Below are 20,542 nucleotides of genomic sequence, written 5' to 3'. Positions count from 1 at the left end.
TTCCGAAATAGGTGTCGTATGGAAAGCTTGTGTTTTCCAAAGCAAAGTCATGGCTATTGCTACTGGAAAGCATGAAGTAAGGCAGCCTCAGTATCGATTTGCTGCTACGTTCTGTTGCTTTCCATTCCTAGGAAAGAAGAGGGGCAGGCAGCCAGGTGGCTCTGCAGAGTGGCTCCCTGGGATCTGTGAAGCTGGACAGAGTCAACGATGCTTCATCTGCCTCAGATTGTTCCGTCCCCTCTCTCTGTTCCTTTCACAGGAGAGTTAACACTGAATCTTCAGAAAACCAGCCTAACTGCTGCCCCACCAGGCCAGGCCTGGGTGTGAATAGAAAGTGAGCAAGAGGAAGAGATCAAGGCCCTGCTGAGAACTGTGGCCGGCACAGGGCCCTAAGGGCTAAATTTTACAATCCAGAAGTTGGAGGGCAAAGAGTGAGTTTTGGGCACCACTCCCCTTTGGATCCCAACACTCCTGACATAGTCATGCCAATAGCACTCGTTGAAGATGTGCTAAATTGAATTACCCTAAATGGATATAAGAGGGACAAAGTGGAGAATGAGATTACTCAAAAAGACAACAGCTTCTCCTACAAATCCATAAGAAAAAGACAGACAATTCATAGAAAAACAGGCAGAATTACCTGAATAGGCACTTCACACAACAGAATATCTGAATGACCCATAAGCAAATGAATAGGTGCTCATTGTAGGTATGAGGCCAATGCTAATTAAAACCACTTACTAAAGCTGAACATATCTAATTTCCACGACCCAGCAAAGCTACTCCAAGGTATATACCCACCATACATGCGTTCACTAAAATACACAAACTAGAATGTTCATAACGGCATTTCTATAATAATAACCCCACACTGGAAATTACCCCAATGCCCAACAACAGCAGACTAGATAAAGACTGGTATGTCCACACCGCTGAATATTGTATAGCAGTGAAAATGGACAAACCACAACAACATGATTGAGTCTTATCAATCTAAGGTTGAACAAAAGAAGCTGGACACAAGAGACCCTGCTGTGGGCTTACATTTATATAAAGTTCAAAGTGGGCAAAATGACTCCTGAGTGTGAGAAGCCAACATGGTCGGCCCTGCCGCAAGGGTAGCGACGATGGGGCCACATCCCGGAACAGTGGTCACGCTCCGTTTCTCCACCTGGTGCTGCTGGCAGGTGTGTGTTCAGTTTATGAACGTTCTCCGTACACTTATGATTTCTGCGTGTTTCTGAATGCATTTTATACTTCCATAGAAAATTTTTGAGCCAAAAAAAGAAGAAGAAGAAGAAGCAGCGCATATCACCAGCATTCCTAGTTCTGCTGCTTCTGCGGTTGCTGTCATCCAACATGGCGCAGCTGGGGAAGCAGAGAAGAAAAAGAAAATTTTTCTTTCCTTCCATTACTCCCCATAGCAATCCTGTCTTGGGAGACTTTCTCTTTTCCCTTCTCTTTTATTTACTTTTCGGCATAGATCTTAGCTCTTTCGGAAGGCCCGATCAGAGGGAAGCTTGGGGACTGACGTCGCGTTAGGAACCGGCATCCATGGCAGAAGGCCCGTCACCCTGCATTCTGAGTGGTAGATTAGGTCATAGGAGCAAGAGGAAGGTTTAAATACTGGAGGCCTTGCGTGGGACAATGAGGATGCTTAGAGCTGCTAGCATCAGGAGGGGTCAAATTTACATTTTTGACTGATATCTAGAGCAGCAGCTGTGTGGAGGGTGAAGAGGGACAAAATTAGAGTCAGGATGTTAGTTTAGGAGCCTGTTTTAATGGTTCGAGGAAGAAATCATATTTGTCTTGAAAACAAGGCTTTATTGTTTCCTCCTAGTCTTTCTACCTTATCCATATATAAATGATAATCTAGTGGCAGATGCAGCTGCCAGGACAGGATGGAGAGGCGGATAGAGGCAAGCGGCTGGGGTCAGACAGGAAGAGGATGTAACTAGGGGAAGAGAAGAAGGCAGGCAGCAGTGGCCTGGGACTTAACCTAGCAAGGATACCATCAGGATACCCAGTTAGGAGCTTCAAGGAGTTTAGTTCCCTCTGCAATTACTAAAACCAGCTTTGATAATTAAATATCACATGTTGTTTTCCTGGAGAACTTTGGTCTTTATGCTTTAAGCACACATTGATTTATTTCCTCTTTTCTGGGCAAAGATTCCTACAGTGTAACTGCTCTGGCTGAAACTGTAACTGCTCTTTGTGCTCCAAGTCTCAGTAGTCTGCGTTTAGGAAGAGAATATGCTGGTTTCCTGCAACTGCAAAGACAGGCAAATAGAAGGTACAGAGAAGCCTGCCACGCCCACCCCCAGGTTGGGAGCCATCAGAAACCAGAGCTGGAACTTCATAAATAGAGGCAGGAGCAGAGGTGTCACACTCAGAAAAACTAAGCTTTTAGAAAACTGTGTTTGGATAACCTGACTCAGTAAATCCCATCAAGGTCAAAACCTGGACCTTGAAGGTGTGGCCGAATCAAACGGCCTTTATTCTCAATTGCCGGGGACAACTGGGGCCAATGGGGCGACAATGGGGGAGGCTAGGAGTGTGCTTTCTGAAGGCCCTGAGATCCCAGATTTGGGAAACTCCTCTGTGAAAAAGGAAACAGGAGGCCGGTCCTGGTGGGAGTCCCTGCGCTGATTCTGAAGGGATGCAGCTGACTTCTCTGCTTCTTCCAGGCACAGGAGTTCAGGAGGCTGTGAGAAGATCCCCATGAGGAGGCCGGAGAGATTTCCAGAGAGCCCCCGGCTGCACCTGGAATGGGGACAGCATCTCAGTCATATGTTGTTCTTTATGTATTTTAAAGACTCTCCTTCCTCCAGGCTCCTGGCTTTGGTGTAAATTGGCAGCAAAGACGTGTTTAATTAGCATGTGAGGAAAGGTCCGGCTGCCTCAGGTGAACACGCTCCACCTGCGGTGAGTGAAAACAGGAGTAGGACACCTCACTCAAGCCGTCCTGGTGATTCTGCAGCAGTGAGCCCGAGTGGTCCTGGGACGTCCCATCGCGGTCAGACTCAACTCCACGCACACTCAAAATCTTCAGCAGCTTCTCCCTCCCTGTTGACGAGTGCTTCTACTGTGTGCCAGGCACTGTAATAGGCTCCAAGGTGCACACATGGTTAAGGTGCTCTTTTGCTTTTGCCTTCACAGAGCTAGTAGGGCGGACGAACAGACTCATTGAAATTAAGCTCTAACATGATGGATAGGCACTGTGATGGAGGTATTACAGAGCATATGGAAATACAATGAAGGCTGTGTTTGTTTTAATGGGAAGACTGGAGCTGGGCAGCCTAGCAGGGAAAACATCTTACGAACTCTTTATTGATTGAAATAATAAACTGATTAATTTTAAATTAAGAGGTAAGATTTGAGTTGAGTCTTGAAATATAGGCAGGAGTTCTCCAGCTCAAGAAGAGAATGGCGATTCTCTATATAGAAAACCCTAAAGACTCCACAAGAACACTACTAGAAACAATAAGCAAATACAATAAAGTATCTGGATACAAAATCAATGTTCAAAAATCCATAGCGTTCCTACACTCTAACAACGAAGTGTCAGAAAAAGAAGTTGAAAAAATAATTCCTTTGTCAATTACAACAAAAAGAATAAAATACCTAGGAATAAATTTAATGAAACCTGTGAAGGACCTATATAATGAAAACTACAAGACCCTATTAAAAGAAATTGAAGAAGATGCAAAGAAATGGAAAGATATTCAGTGTTCTTGGAGTGCAAGAATCAACATAGTTAAAATGACCATATTACCTAAAGCATTATAAAGATTTAATGCAATCCCCATCAAAATCCCATCAGCATTTTTTAAAGAAATAGAACAAAAAATCATCATATTTGTATGGAAGCACAAAAGATCCCGAATTGCCAAAGCTATCCTGAGAAAAAAGAACAAGTCTGAAAGCATCACTCTGCCCGACTTCAGATTATACTACAAAACGACAGTAATCAAAACAGCATGGTATTGTCAGGAAAACAGACACACGGACCAGTGAAACAGAATCGAGAGTCCAGAAGTAAACCCATATTTATATGGGCAAATAGTTTTTGACAAAAAAAGCCAAAAACATACAGTGGAGAAAGGAAAGCCTCTTCAATAAATTCGAAGGCCACCTGCAAAAGAATGAAACTAGATTGTTGTCTATTATCACACATCAAAATTAACTCAAAATGGATTAAGGACCTGAATATAAGACCTGAAACAATAAAATGCATAGAAGAAAACATAGGAACTAACAAAACTCAAAGACATTGGACTTAAAGAGGATTTTACGAATTTGACCTCAAACGCACGGAAAGTAAAAGCAAAAATAAATAAATGAGACTACATCAAACTAAAAAGCTTCTGCTCAGCAAAAGAAACTACCAACAAGGTAAAGAGACAACCAACCGAATGAGAAAATATATTTGCAAGGAACACCTCCGATACGGGCCTAATATCCAAAATATACAAAGAACTCATATGACTCAATAACAATAAAGAAACAAATGATTGAATCAAAAAATGGGCAGAAGACCTGAACAGACACTTCTCCCCAGAGGACATACAAATGGTCAACAAATATATGAAAAGATGCTCGACATCACTAGCTATTAGGGAAATGCAAATCAAAACCACAATGAGATACCATCTCACACCTGTTAGAATAGCTACAATCAACATGACAAGCAATAACAAATGTTGGAGAGGATGTGGTGAAATAGGAAACCTCATACACTGTTGGTGGGACTGCAAATTGGTACAGCCACTATGGAAAACAGTAAGGAGATTCCTCAAAAAACTAAGAATTGATCTACCATATGATCCAGCAATCCCTCTACTGGGTATTTACCCCAAAGACTTGAAAACTGATGTCTGTAAAGATATTTGAACACCAATGTTCATAGCAGCATTATTCACAGTGGCCAGGACACGGAAGCAACCGAAGTGCACTACAATAGTTGATTGGCTAAAGAAGCTGTGGTACATATATACAATGCAATATTACTCAGCCATAAGAAGAGATGAAATACTGCCATTTGTGACAACATGGATGGACCTCGAGATAATCATGCTAAGCAGAACAAGCAAGACTAAAAAAGTTGAAAATCACATGATATCACTTATATGTGGGATAGAAACCTAAAAGCAACAAATGAGCAGGACAAACAAATAGAGACTCATGGACATGGACTATAGACTAGTGGTTACCAGAAGACTATAGAGTAGTGGTTACTAGTGGGGTAGGGGAAGAGGGGGAAGGTAGTTGGGGTAAAGGTCAAGTATAGGGGAGTAGCGGGAGGGTGAAGTGGGTAAAGGGATCAAATATATGGTAGCTGAAGGAAACTGGACTTTGGGTGGTGAACACACAATAGAATATACAGATGTCAAAAGATAATGTACACCTGAAAATCATATGATTGCATTAACCAATGTTACCCTAATAAACTTAATAAATAAATAAATAAATAGATAAATAAATAAATATTTAAAAAATTTTTAAAAAATTTAAAAAAAAAGAAGAAGAGAATGCCACCCTAAACAGGGGAAAGCTAAAATGTAAGGCAGTGCTTCCCAAATTGAATACACATGCTCAGGGACCCACTGTTGTGGTTCAAGACACACTCAAAGCCACAGAATAAGCATGGTGCCTGTGCCAAGGATGTTAATTTTGCTTACATATTTAGGTAGAATAAGCTATATTAGAATAAATTAAAGGCATTTTTTAAAATTAAAATAGGCATGAATGTTATACAATAGAAGGCTAAATGGGCATAAATTTTTTAAATGAAGCATCAGCCCTCAAGAAATACTGTGTGTCTGGGGTGCTGTCTTCTGCAATAAACAGGGATTTGGGGGCCTTGATCTCTCTCATCTGTCATTCAGGGCTCTCTGGAGGAAAAGAAGAGAAGCCTGGTGTGAGGCAGACTGGGGACAGATGGGGGATGGCAGCAGGGACACGTCCTGAGGAGCTTCGCAGAACACGCGAGTGAGTTCGGCTGTACTTACAGGTGGTGGAGAGCCCTGGGCGTTTGTCTAAACAAAGTGGATTCGCTGCTGAATGCATCACGATCCTCACTCCACAGCCTTGCTGTCTGGGCAGCACATCTAACTCACAGTGCCGACCTGTCCCTCCCTGCTCAAAACCGTTAGTGGCTCCTTTTGACTGCTGAGTTAAGTCCAAACTGTATGCAATCCGCCGCTGCAATACAGAGAGTGGATTACAAAGCAAAAGGCTGGTGTAGGGAGATGGGTGAGGGCCCTGGTGGGGTGTCAGAGGCGCAGTGAAGGCGCACAGCAGGGCAAGGAGAGGTGGAGGGCATGTATGATCCTCCTTATTCCCTCACTTGCCATCACAAGCTCCACCTCTCTCACATATTTACTCATTTTTCCTACAAAGACGTTCTTTGCTCATTCCATTCTTTTCACCTGGAATGTCCTCCCCTGGCCCCATCTCCCACTGTTGGAATGATGCCTGTTCTTCAAAGTCCAGCTAAGGTAATACCAGAGGCCTTACACTGAGCATCTGTGACATATCCGGCCCCGTGCTGTGCACTTTGCACGATATCTAATCTCTCTCCCTGCAAGGTAAGTAGTAGTATCTCCATTTTGCAGATGAGGGGACTGAACATCGCATGTGAGCCCAGACTCCCAGCTGAGTGCATGCCTCTGCCCAACCTCAGGCTGCGGTCTGCCCCTTGCCTAGCCTGCACAGGGGAAGGTACCCCTGATGGCCTTTATCTGGGTTCCTCCTTCCAATCATCTCCCTCCACCAATCACCAAGTCTCCACCCCCACTGTCTTCTGTGATTAGGGCCTCCCACCCTCAGCCTTGAAGTCCATTCTCTGCCTTGCCCAGGTGGTGATTCTAAAAGGCAGAACTGGTAAGATCTTGCCCCTGCTTAAGTTTTTTTCAGTGCTCACCTCTTATTCAACCACAAGTACATACTGAGAGTCATCCATCACCAGTGCTGTGCTAGTCACCCATCTAGCCGCGGGGAATACTGCAGTAAACCAAACAAAGTCTGCCCTTGTTAAGTCCAAACTCTCAAGCGCTAGCTGCTCACGAGGCTCCCCAGCATCTAGGCCCGCTTTGCTATCTGGCCTGTTTGTGCCCACCACCACCCGTGCCATTTTCCATGCAGTCATACTGAACCACCTGCGGTCTCATAGATACAGCTGGCTCTTTCTTGCCTCCGGGCCTCTGCATATGTCCTTCCCTCTGCATGGAGCTTCTTTGCCCTAGTCATCATGCTTCCACTTGACTGCTATCTCGTATTCTTGCTCCCTGTCTCAGCCTGAAGGTCACCTCCTTCAGAGAGCCTTTTTTAACCTCCAAAGGTATCAGGTGCTCTTACTAAAGCAGCTTGTGTTTTCTTGACTCTCCTCAAAGGCAGATAACATGTTTTATTTTATTTTATATATTTTCGTATGCCCAAGCGTAGTACTGTTTCTGAGGCCTCTATATTGTGTCTAGATTACATTAACAGTCCCCAACCTTTTTGGCGCCAGGGACAGGTGCTCCTATGAGAATCTGATGCCTGATGATCTGAGGTGGAGCTGAGATGGTGATGCTAGCGCTGGGGAGTGGCTGCAAATACAGATAAAGCTTTGTTTGCTCTCCCACTGCTCACCTCCTGCTGTGTGGCCCGGTTCTTAACAGGCCACGGACAGGTACCAGTCTGCGGTGCCGGGGGTTGGGGACCCCTGACTTACATGAATAGTAGAAGTAACCAGTCCAGTCTGTGACATCATATGCCTCCCCCTTATAAACACCCAGAAGCAGCTTCTCCTGGATGCCTGAAGTTTCTGAGGAGCCAATCGGGGAATGGAAGGCAGCAGAGGGGCCGTGATAATGAATGCTGGGCTGCCATCCTGCTTCCCTCCTGATTCTCGTCTGCCCCCTGCCTCCAAACTGCAGTATGAATCCAACCCCTGAAGGCCTGGTTCATTTCAGCATCTGGAGATGGAAATGGAGTTTCCTTTTTTGCCAGGCCATTAAGATTCTCTCAGCTTCTCATGGACTTTTCTCAGGAATTTGTGTTACTGAGGAAAGGTTTGGGGGCCTCTGAGCCTAGAAGCGTGTTCTAGGGGAAGGAAGGGAATGAGAGAGGGAGAGCAGCACCAAGTCAGATCGAGAAGCCAATGTCCTTCAGTTTTTTCATCCTGGTAAGCAATTTTCAGGTCTGCTGTATTTGGACACTTATCAGCAAGGTTATTTTAAAGCACATAAAATCTGGTGGGGTGGGGGTGGGGGGGGAAACGGAAGGAGTCTGGTTTGGCAAGGACTGCTCCTGGGGATTAGCTTAGTCACTGCAGGGTCTGCAGCTGAGAGGGAGCTGGAGAAAGACAAGGTCGGAGAGGAAAAGCTTAGTGTGAGGGAAACCGTGGCTCGCACCTGCAGGCCTTCTCCCTCCTAGCTGGAGGATGCACAGGTTACACACCCAGGGACCTTCTCCTGCTTCCTTCTGGAACAGGCAGGATGGGGTAGCAGAGAGAGGAGCAGTAGGAAGCAGCTTACTTCACTATAAGAGAAAGGTGCTGACACCCAGCTTACTCCCAATCTCTCCCTATTCCAGGGCCTTACCAGCACCTGCAAGCCAGGTGGCTTCTCCCTGACCCAAATGGCTGTCACTCAGAAGCAGGGAGTTCCTGGCCTTCTGCTTTATTCTCAACCTACACCCTGTATCATTCTGCCCCACCTACCTTGTACTCTTGTACCTGGTCACCCGGGAACCTGACCTCTGACCTCACGCTCTGTATCTGGCTTCGCTCTTGTCCAGTGTGTCTGACCCTTGATACTGCTCATCTGCTCCTGACCTTTTCTTCCCCCATTGAAGAGACTTTGCATTTGTGTCCCAGACCATATGCTTTAGAATACAAGGAATACACCAGAGGCTCCTGGAGAAGCGGTCGTCTGGGCCAGGCGCCCTGGGCATGAATGCTACCTCCAAGGTTTACCCGCTATGAGTGGATCACCATGGTGAGTTACAGAGCTTCCCCAGCCTTGGCTTCTTTATTTGTAAAATGGGGATCATAATAGCACCATCATCATAAGACTGCTGAGAGAATTCACTGAGCTGGTTTACATGTAAATGCATAGCAGAACAGCTGACCCATAGTAAGAATTCAACAAATGTCAGATAAAATAAGAAATTCAGCCCCCAGGGCACTACTGAACTTCATGAGTGAGAAATAGATGCCTACCACTCATATCCCCCCTCCCCCCCAAATACAAAATAAGAATGTTTAGAATAATGGTGCCTTACTCTGCCCTGGATACCTGGGTTTAGAAAAAGGAACTTAGCTCCAGGGAGAGTCATGGATTGAGTTAATGTGGCATGGTTGAAGAGTAAGCAGGGGTCTGTGGGTCAGAGGTCCATGGGTCAGGGTTTTGAGGAGCAGGGGTTCACATTTATTGGGCAGAGGTTGAGGAGGAAGAGTCTGTAGGCTGGAGTATGTGACACAGAGGTCCAAAGAGTAGGGTCCATGCCTCCCGAAGGAACCCAGAGCGTGAAGGAGTACAGAATGAGCAGCACATCCATGCCACCCAGGGCTGCAAGGCTGCATGAGGGCTAGGAGCCAGCTGACCATTACATACCTGAGAAAGCCGGCAAAATCATAGAGGCTGAGCAAGCAGCAGTTTTCAGATATTTTGTGATGCACATCTTGCAAAGCCCAGGTAGACAGGACATTTTCAGTGGCACCTACTAGGGTCAAGCAGGCCCAGGTACTGTCTCTTCCCTTTTACTGAAGTTCAGACTTGGATCTGGGGCAGCAAATTCAGATTCTGTAGATCCATGACCTGCCTGCCCTTTCTGAGATTGCTGTCTTTCCCTTGACCTCTAAGCTCAGCAATGGTGGGAATTCCATAGGTCTCCAGGGAGGGCAGGTTTGCTCATCCCACAGAGGCACAATCATTAGTGTCACCTCAGTAAACCGAAAACAGCTGCCGACTCAGGCTGACGCTGCTAAGGAGTGCTGCCTCCTGGCCCCTGGGTAACCTCCCCTGGGAGTTCCGAGTAGTGGGATGAAAACATGAAGATGGACAGCACAGCAAGGGGCCCCACTCTGACAGCGGCCTGTTCCTACCAGGCACTGGACGGTGAGCGTACCAGGATGAGGATACTAGTTGGGATAAAGGATCAGCTGCTCTCACAAAGACACCAAGGACAGTGGCTTAAACAAGATGGTTCTTTCTCTCACCCCGACAGTCTGAGACCAACGTGGAAGCCCCACAGTACTAGGGACTCAGCCTCCTCTCCTATTGCTCCACTAACTCTAGGGTGTTCTACTCACCCCCATGGCCAAATAGGGCTTCCCATCCCGTCCACACTCCAGCCAGTGGGAGGAAGGAATGGGAAGTGCAGAGCTCCTCCCGGTGAGCTGTACCCATCACTGCGCTGGTATCTCTTCTATCTCTTCAGATAGAACTTAGTTATGTGAGCCTTCAAGAAAGCCTGAAAGACATTGTTTTTATTAGTGGCAGTTAGGTTCCCAGCTATAACTCAGAGGCTCTATGAAGGAGAAAATAGATGTGGGAAAAATTGACCATCTCTGAGACAATGACCAGTTCATAGCCCAGCCCACGAGGACCACACAGGTACAAAGACAGACAAACCAATACAATGCAATACGTAATAAAAGAAGCACCATTCAACATTTACTCAAAGAACATTTGTTAGGGGCTACAGGCATCGAGGAAATAGAAGTAAAATTACTATCCTTTCTCTCATCAGGCTCACAGTCATGGGGGAGAAAAAAAATCATCTCACGTGCTTTGTGATATAAAGGAGACATTTGTTTATTCGTTAATGCATATTCATCGCTCCCCTGCTACATAGGGTCAATGCCCTAGTTCTAGGGATACTGTGACAAAGGACACAAGCCCTGCCCCCAAGCTGCTGACTTATTAGAAGGGGAGACAGACGCCTGATGGGCTAACTGCAATGTGTGTGGTCCGTCCTGTGATTGCGATAAGCACAGGGACCCCTACATGGCCTGGAGGTCTCTGCAGGACCAAAGAGCTTTCCCAATGCTTTGGCACCTAGTGAGACCCAGAACCATGGCCCGACCCAGGTTAGGAGCAGCCCCTAAATGACTGGAATTGAGTTTCTCACAAACCCAGCTGAGAAGATCAAAGTTGAATTTAAATTGATTTGTAAAAGAATACGGAAATAAACACTGGTTTATGCACGAAGATTCACTTCCACCACACAGAGTTCGGCTCCAGGAAACTGTGACTCCGGAGGCAGAACTTGGGGGGATCCTCCAAGGTGGGAGGTGGGTGTAGAGTGTTCCGAGGATAAACAGTGGCTCCTTGGCCTCCCATGTATCCCAAAACTCCACAATCAATTCCTGTCAGCCAAGGTTTTGATGGCTATTGGGTAGTGGTAAGGTTAAGGCTGTGAGTCCTGAGTGGTCCGTCTCCTTTTGAAGTTCCCCTAAGGACAAAGTCCACAGCACCCCAGATGACCTGTTCTGAGTTTTATTATCTCAATGGCCAAAAATATGCTTTGTCCCACCAAAATCATTATTACTTGAATTAAAATCTATTTTCTCTTATGTAGGCTTTGAAGGGCTAGGGCAACAATGGTTTATCACCCTAAATTGTGAGAAAATGCTTTCTAAGGTGTAAAGACTCATAAAAATAAAAAGGGGTTTATTTTTATCATGTGTCAAAATCATGTAGCAGGTGAGGTAGAAACTAAACTTTATTGAATAACCAGTCTTTGCCAGGAACTGTGCTCAGCACATAACATACATTATCTACATGTCAACCTATCATGGCTCTGCCAAGTAAGCATTATTTTACTCATTTTGCAGAGAGGTCAAATAACTTGCCCGTAGTCACATGGCTACTTTGTGACAGAGCCAGAACTAGAACCCAAGTCTGTGTGACTCTTCACCCTTCTGCAACCCTAGAATATTTTAATTAAGTTGTCTATAACCTTTTCTTCTTTAGGCTGAACAACTCCAGCTCTTTTAACTTTTACTCTTGTTATGATGGGCACTTTATCTTATAGAATATCTGATAGTTTTTTAAGAAGATCAAGAACTGTTCTTGGTGGATACAAATTGGTGGAGTTTTCTTAGGGGCTTAGTATGTTATAACCTCTGATATTTTACACAAATCTTAAGATCTCATCAGTATTGGGGTCTTAAAATAATTGTGGCCCATTTAAGCCAGTAGGGTCACACGAGAGGGACCTAAACCAAGAGTGAAGACACACATCACTAATATGAATTTTATTGTGTTGTGATAAAAAGTGGTTAAGTATCCTTTGAAAGATTTAAGATGATATTAACAGAGTTACATGAGGACAGTAGACAGCAGTTGAGAAGGATGTTTATCCACCCCTCACTCTATTCATCCACCCAAATATTAGAGTGTCACTATGTTGGAAGTAGGTGCTAGACCCTTTGGAAAACACGAAGTGTGTGTGTGTGTGTGTGTGTGTGTGTGTGTGTGTGTGTGTGTGTGTGTGTTACATTTGGAGAGGGAGAATTATCACATACATTTGTTGTACATGGTTAATTTTGCCTCCTCACCCTGATTAGGCCAACTTTATCCTGTGCTTTTTATTTGTCTAATCATGAGAAAAACATCAGACAAATTCCAATAAAGGGGCATCCTACAATAGACCACCGCTCCTCAAAACTGTTAAGGCCACCTAAAGTTTAGAAAGTCTTAGAAATTGTCACAGCCAAGAGGAGCCTAGGAGACATAACAACTAAAAATAACATGGTATCTTGCATAGATTCAGGAACAGGAAAAGGACATTGGGTTAAAAGAACTAAGGCAACCTGAATAAACCATGGATTTCAGTTAATAATAATGTGTTTTTTTTTTAATTACTTACCAGTTCCAGTGAGGTAATATTGTCATTCCTAATCACAGATGGGGGCCTGAGGGTTGAGATAAAGAGATACACCAAGGTCAAGGTAGGGTAGCAAATATTCATGAGCCCCATAAAGAGGCCTCAGCCCTCCTTGGCCTCCAGCTGTTATTTTGGCCTTAGATCCGTCATCTCTCAGAGGAGCACCTGATCATGAACCCTCTTGGTCAGGGAGAATCTAGGGTCCTTGACCAGAATATAGTCTCCCGAAGAATGCAAGCCCAACCTAGACCAATAGTTTTAAGCCATTTCTTAAGACAAGCCCTTCATCTCTCATTCGCCACCTTTCAAATGGACATAGATTTTACTTGGCAAGATTTAAAAACAATTCCCTCTTCCTCGTTAAGCTCTCCCCTTAATTACCAGAGGGAGAAATGCCGTTATTGGAAGCAACCTCTCTGTAGCACACTTCCCTCTGTTTGGCAAATTATAAGCATTTGGATGAAACTCTTCTGTGGTCCCAATCAATAGCTCAAGCCATAATTATTCAGCAGGCTTGAAGTTTTCTCTGCTGACAGCTGTCTGTGTGTGCTGCTCTGTAATTGTTTCATATGCTTATGAGGCTTGTCTCTTCCCGTGTTTGGGGTCTGCGGCAGATTCATCTACAGCATCTTTGGGGCATGGACTTGCCCACATTTAAATCCTTTCAGGCCACCCCATGTCTCCAGGGGAGACATTAACCACCATTAGATGTTAGGTAGGGCTCTTTATTTTCTTACTTTTATCTACCTGATGCAGAACCAAGCAATACTTTTGGAAGATTGAAAAAAAAAAAACCACCTTCTTAATGAGATAATTGTGTGATATCAGATATCAGGCTTTAGATTGTGGATACTGATTATGTGCCGAGGAGCAGTAAACAATTAAATCTTATTAGCTTATATATGTCACTAGTTTCAGAATTAACTGACAATTTAGATGGGACATGGATTGTTTCTCAAGCAGATTTTTTCCTAAAGGATAGTGCAACTTAACGTTATAAACAAAATTGCAGGGGTGAATGTTTAAGGTATTTCAGAAGATTAACTTCTTTCAACATCATCTATCGGTCTTTTAAAAGTGCCCACTCACACACAAACAGCTGATTTATTTGTTCCAGATTCTTCTAGAGTCTAATAGTTGAGATAGCAAACTCCAGGTTTGACTCTGTTTCACTAGGCAGTTTGCTTAGCTTTCTTTCTTATTTGGTTTTGTTTTGTTTTTTTCTGTAAAATAGGAATAAGTCTTGTTGACTTCACAGGGGTACTGTAAAAATAAATGAAATAAAAGATATGACAATGACTTTTAAGTATGAAAAAAACTATGTCAGTTAATTATTTCACACATTAAAGAGAATATTTTAAACACCTTTGGTACTTTCTTTTATTTGTTTGTTTGTTTTGTTTTTGTTTGTTTTTTTTTGCTATTTAGACTTACTTGATGCTCTTGAAAGTGATCAAACTAATTCTTTTAAGATTCGGTTCAACTAAGTTTGGCTCTATTCCAGCTCATGAACAATTAAATCTAAAAAGATTGTCTTTTTACATGAAAGGGAACATAAAACCGTTAATCTCTATGTACACCAAACCCGGGTAGCTCATACCAATTACACTGAAGTATTATCAGAGACTACGTTAAATCAAAGGCATCGAGACTCTTCCAGGGCGTCCTATAAGTGATATCATGAACGATTGCCCATTGGGTTCAATGATGAGAAGCACCCAAAATCAGAGTGCTCTTTTTAAGAGGATCTAGTCATTCTTCTGTAGGAGAATGCAGTCTGAAGAACAAGCAAGGCACAAGCCCCCTCAACCATGGAATCTCTTTCTAATCCTTTGAAAGTGTCTGGGATTCACCTCCGTCACTAACTCTCTCACCTGGTTTTTAATAAATCCCCACATGCTCATGGGCCTGTAAAAGGCAAGTTGCCCAGAAACCTAAACTGGTTAGACCATTGGGTGACGACATTGGGTGCTGATCTGAGCCCCTCGCTAAGTGCTGAACATACACTTTACCACGCCCTTGGAAGAGTCACATCAGCGCACCTTGACATTGTCCTTTTGTTTCCTGAAGAACTGAACCACCTCGGGTAGAGTTCAAGAAGAACTCTTGTTGTACCAAAAGTGTTCCAGAAGCCTTCCAGCGTCTGTGTGGGAAGACCACGTCCAAGTCTGCAGAGATCATTCTCCATCGTTGTTATTCTGTTTCCATATTCTAAGGTTCAACCTCCATCTGCCACCACCCATTCATCACATTTTTTAAAATTCAACGTGAACAATATGGCATGTATTCTCTGAGTCTCTCTTTCCTTAGGTCGCAGGAGAAATTAAAGAAAATCGATCAAAAGTCTCTGGAAATATAGAGTGGATTGGGAAAAACTGTCTCTTTAAATAAAAGAGAACAAGAAAATTGATGGTTCCAATTGGAGCACGAGCCATATTTTATCCTGGAAAAATTATTAGAAAGAAAGGGACATATATTTCTGTTGACACTGTATATTAAGTGAACTTTCTAAACCCTATTTGTCAATATTAAATAAATATGCTCAGAGTTTCCTACCGTGTCCTGTATTTCTTTTGGTTTTAAATCAAAGGGATTAAGACTCCTAATTAAGACACTGGAGGACGGCCCGATCAGTTTTGCCAGTGCAAATTAGTTCAGAGGCCCAGAGCTGCTCCTTTCTGTTTGCTGGTATGGGAGGTTTGTTTGATTTAACATGATTGAGAAAATGAAATATCCCTAAGACAAAGAACCAACATTGCACTTCTGGAGAGTGGCTGAAGGGAAATTGGAAACTAATGCACATTAGCAGTGGGTCCAAAACACAACTAGAGGAGAAATGCTATTTGAAAGAAAAGCGATGTGACTGGACTAATTCTTTGAAATAGATTGTACCTTTTTATTTTTTAATTTTTTCTAAAGGAACATAAATGAAATAGAATTTCAATTGTCTAACAAGAGCCCATGAACTGGAGACATTAGCTTTCCTTGCTTTAGTACATGCCAAGTTTTTATATGGATTATCTTGTTAATATTCACAACACTTCTATGAAATAGTTATTATCACCTCTATTTTACAGATAAAGAATCTCATTCTCCAAAGGTAGATACTGACCTAAAGCCAAGTATTCTCTTGGTTGTTATTTCTGATTCCATCAACTCTTAGGCATGTGGTAAGTCTGAAGAGAAGAACAATCTTGGTCAAAGATAGTACAGGCTTGTCCAGTTTTGGTGTTGCATTTGGTTGGGTTGGATTGGGTTGGGTTTCTCTTCAGTGGGTCCAGTCGGGTCAGGATGATTCTCCAGGAGTAATTGAAAAATGAGCAAGATACAAAGCTACTCAAGTGTCATCAGCTGAAGTCAGACAACATATACAGTCCAGGGTGCCTTTCTCTCATCTCGGTTTAGTCTTGCCTTCTCCGTTAGAACTTATTTTCTCTCTTCCATGTCTCCTGGGCTGCACAATTCTTCATCTACTTATTCAAGAATGGGAGAGGAGACTGAAAAGATAAAATGCCAACTGTACTTCTTATAGTTCTGAAAGACAGGCAGGCCACAAGGGTATAAGTCTCATGTATGCTGGGGGACCTTGACAGTGACATTCTGTGAAAGGGTTAATTGCAGAGGGGAAAGCACCACTTTTTTCTTTTCTTTATTTTTTGTAAGTTTACAATTCAGTAGTTTTTAGTATATTCACAGTTTGTGTAACCATTACCACTAATTCAAAAAAATTTTCATCACCCCAAAAAGAGACCCTGTACTCATTAGCACTCTCCCGCCTCCCTGCTCCTGGCAACCACTAATCTACTTTCTGTCTCTATGGATTTGCCTATTCTGGACACTTTATTTAAATGGAATCATATATAGTCTCTTGTGTCTGGCTTCTTTCACTTTATATAATACTTTCAAGGTTCATTTATGTTGTAGAATATATCAGTACTTCATCCTTTTTTATGGCCTTATAATATTCCATTTTATTTACTATTCATCAGTTGATGGACATGAAATTGTTTCTATTCTTCGGCTAATATGAATAATGCTGCTCTGAATAAATATTTGTATGGATGTATATTTTCATTTCTCTTGGATATTTATCTAGGAGTAGAATTGTTGGGACATACATTAACTGTACATTTAACTTTTGGGGGCATTGCCAAACTGTTTTCCAAAGTGGCTGCACCAGCAACGTCTTAGGCTTCCAATTTCTCCACATCCTAGCAGATATTTGTTTGTCCATCTTTTTAATGATAGCCATCCTAATGGGTATAAAGTGGTATTAATTGTGGTTCTGATTTGCATTTTCCTAATAACTAATGATATTAATCATCTTTTCATGTGAAAGCTCTATTTTTATAATAACTTTTTCCTTAATACACAAAAAATATATAGTAACTGGAGAAAAATTAAAAAGGCAATAAAAATCATCATTAATTTTATAACCCATAATTATTAATAATACTTTTGTATATTTTTTCAGATTTTTTCTAAGAAAGAATATGATAATCGTGCCATATGCGCTATTTTCTAACTTGCTTTGTTTCATTTAACACACATTGTGAACATGTTTTCATGTTAATATCTATTTTCTAAAACATCATTTTTAATGGCTGCATACTATTCCTCTGATTTATTTACCCAATCCAATATTTTGGAGGGTCTAGATTGTTTCAAATTTTGTGCTAAGATAATTTGGCAAACAACATCCTTGTAGTCAAATCTTTGTAAAAATTAGTTGTTCATTCTTTAGTATAAATTTCGAAAGTGGAATTTCTAAGTCATGCAGTGTGTAAAATACCAGTGCCAAATTGTGTATCAACAATTGCCAAACTCTGCACTTTGTTGAGTCCTCCTTTCTGATTCCACTTCAAACTTGAGACTGAAGATGTGGCCAGATATCTCAGTTGGTTAGAGAACAGAAATAACAACAGGACTGTGGGTTTGCTCTCTGCCTGATAAGCCTCGACTACGCCTTTCCAGCCAATTTACTAATGTCCGCCATTGAGTGTGGACAGGAGGGAATGTGGCCATATTATACATTTTCTTCAGGTCTCACTCACATCACTTCCTGGGAGAGGCCCGACCGCCTGCTAAGACAAGCCAGTGGGCCTTTGTTAACCTTGGCCATGAGCCAGAAGCTCTGTAAGGGCAGACACAGTGTCTAACTTCCTCAACCCTGTGTCCCTAGCACCTACACAGCACCCAAAAGATGCATGTGTGCCGAATAAAATAATGAATTAATACTATTGAGAGGAAACAGCCAAAGGAAGCCTTTGTAATGTTGGGCTGTACACAAAGGGAAGCACAGCTATTACTGGTGAGTGTAAATTGAGACGATATAATGACCCAGTATTTCTCTGCTCGCTGAGAAGAAAAGAGAGTGTGGACCGCGTGTCTTGCGAACATTTTTGCTTTCAGCCCTCACTGCAATGATACCTCTAGAACAGGTCTTATCCCCATTTTAGAGATGGGAACATTGAGAGCAAGGAAATCTTATTGCTCTCCATAAAGCCTCACACCCATAAAAAAGAAAAGTCAGTATCCCATACCAGATCTGTCTGCCTACAGAGCATATCCTTCTTCGTTACATAATTACATTTCATTTATTCCGGAAAGCTGAGAACCAAATCTACCCCTGTGTCTGAGCAAAGCACTAGGGCCTTTTACATGGCTCCAAGTGTGACCAACATTGTCCTGAAATAATGTTATGTCTCATTATATCACCATGGAGATGCCAAAATAGAGATGGCCTGATCAGTCTCTTTGCCCTTGGGGGCCAGTTCTGCTTATCCTTCTGTCAGAGGGGCACTTATTTAGGACACAGGTCATGGTGACTCCCAAGTGTTGATGGCATAAGTAATGCACAGGCTGCATGGCCTCCCCACTAGCTGTCAGGAAAGCTATGTATCTGCTAGCTAATTTTGAGAGCTGGTTCCTTTTCATGTAGATTTGTGGCTCTCTTGTGCCCTGTAGGCACATTTAAACAATGAAAGGAGATTAACCACTCAGCCAAAGAGACATTTTTAATGTCACAACCATAGCATTGACTTTTTCTACTTCAAACATTCAGTTGGCATAAGTTAATACAGTGCCACCGTGTATATCAGAAATATTCTTTCTCACACTTCAGTGGTATCTGCCAGAGGAGGTCACTTCCAGGACCTATCTAACTGCAAAATCATGGAGTGAGTCTAAGCCTGGCAGAGACAGCCCAAACCGGCCCACTGTGGAATCAGGTACTGCATCATCTCCTTTTAGATGGAGGTGAATGGTTTCTGCCCAATGACAAACCAAAGAGTGAACTTGACCAAGATGCTGTTGGACCTGAGGTGGGCCATCACTCAGAATCTGGAGGATCAAGAGGCCTCCCCAAGAAGATTGTGAGGCCTGGCTGGCTTTCTCTTTGAGTTGCAGGGTCCATGATTACACAATAGAGCCACAATTACACTTTTAAATTTTGGGGTATGTACACTAAGCTACTGTACTGAAGGATTTTCAAGGGGTCATGAGGACTGGAAGGGAAAATTGCAGAGATCTGCCAAATATCTTTCCCTAATATTATAAGTGCTTAGTAGTTATGCCAACCTCAGGATCCTAAAATGCTAGGTCTCCTCTTTAAGAAAGGGAAAAGGGGGTGGGAGGAATTAATTGAGAAGTTTAAAATAAAACATGTTTTTTAATGGACTGATTTTCTGTTGCCACTAGTCCATTCAATAAAATGCATTTCAATAAGCCATTACTCATAAGCGCTCATAGATAACAATTACAGCGATGACAACATAAATCTCCCTGATACAGGCAAAGGAGCAGTCAGCTGGGGAAAATGTAGGGAACTGATGCTGAACCCTTTAGAGCGCTTGCAATTAATGAAAGAGAAATTATTCTTATTTATCTTTAGGATTTAGAGATACACAGAGAACCACCATCTTGGCTCAGAGGTCTCCAAACTTTTTGATTATTTATTTCATCAGTAACATTTTTTAAGAACACATCCCCAATGCGTTATATATAATATAGATGTCCTACAATACTCGTTTATGATGTTTATTTTAAAACATGTATAAGAAATTGAAATTAACACAGAATCAGATGACGATCAATAGAGAGATTATAATACTTTCTTTATTCAGCTCAAAGGGTCATCTAGGTACATATTATTTTAGAGACTTCTGCTCTAAATCTCATGGAGTCTATATTAGTTTGCTAGGGCTGCCATAATAAGATACCACAGACTAGTTAACTTAGACAACAGAAATTTATTTTCTTGCAGTTCTGGCAGCTGAAAGTCCAAGGTCAAGGTATCAGCAGGGCTGATTTCTTCTGAGGCCTCCCTCCTTGGCTTGCAGATGTTCACTTTCTTGCTCCCTTTTCACATGGTGGTCCCTCTGTGCAAGCGCACCGCTGCTGTCTCTCCGTGTGTCCAAACTTCCTCTCTGCATAAGAACACCGATTAGATTGGACTAGTGCTCACCTAACGGCCTCATTTTCACTTAGTCACCTCTTTAAAGGTTCTAGCTCCAAATACAGACACATTCTCAGTCACTAGGGGTTAGGGCTTCACATACGGATTTTGGGGGACACAATTTAGCCCATAACAATGTCTTCCAGATAATAATCCAATGGCCTCCACAGGAAACAGGAAAGCCTGATGTCTGACACTGGGACC

Source organism: Pteropus medius, unplaced genomic scaffold (assembly GCF_902729225.1).
Source record: "Pteropus medius unplaced genomic scaffold, Ma_sr-lr_union100, whole genome shotgun sequence".
NCBI lineage: Eukaryota > Metazoa > Chordata > Mammalia > Chiroptera > Pteropodidae > Pteropus > Pteropus medius.
Note: the sequence above shows the minus strand (reverse complement) of the source record.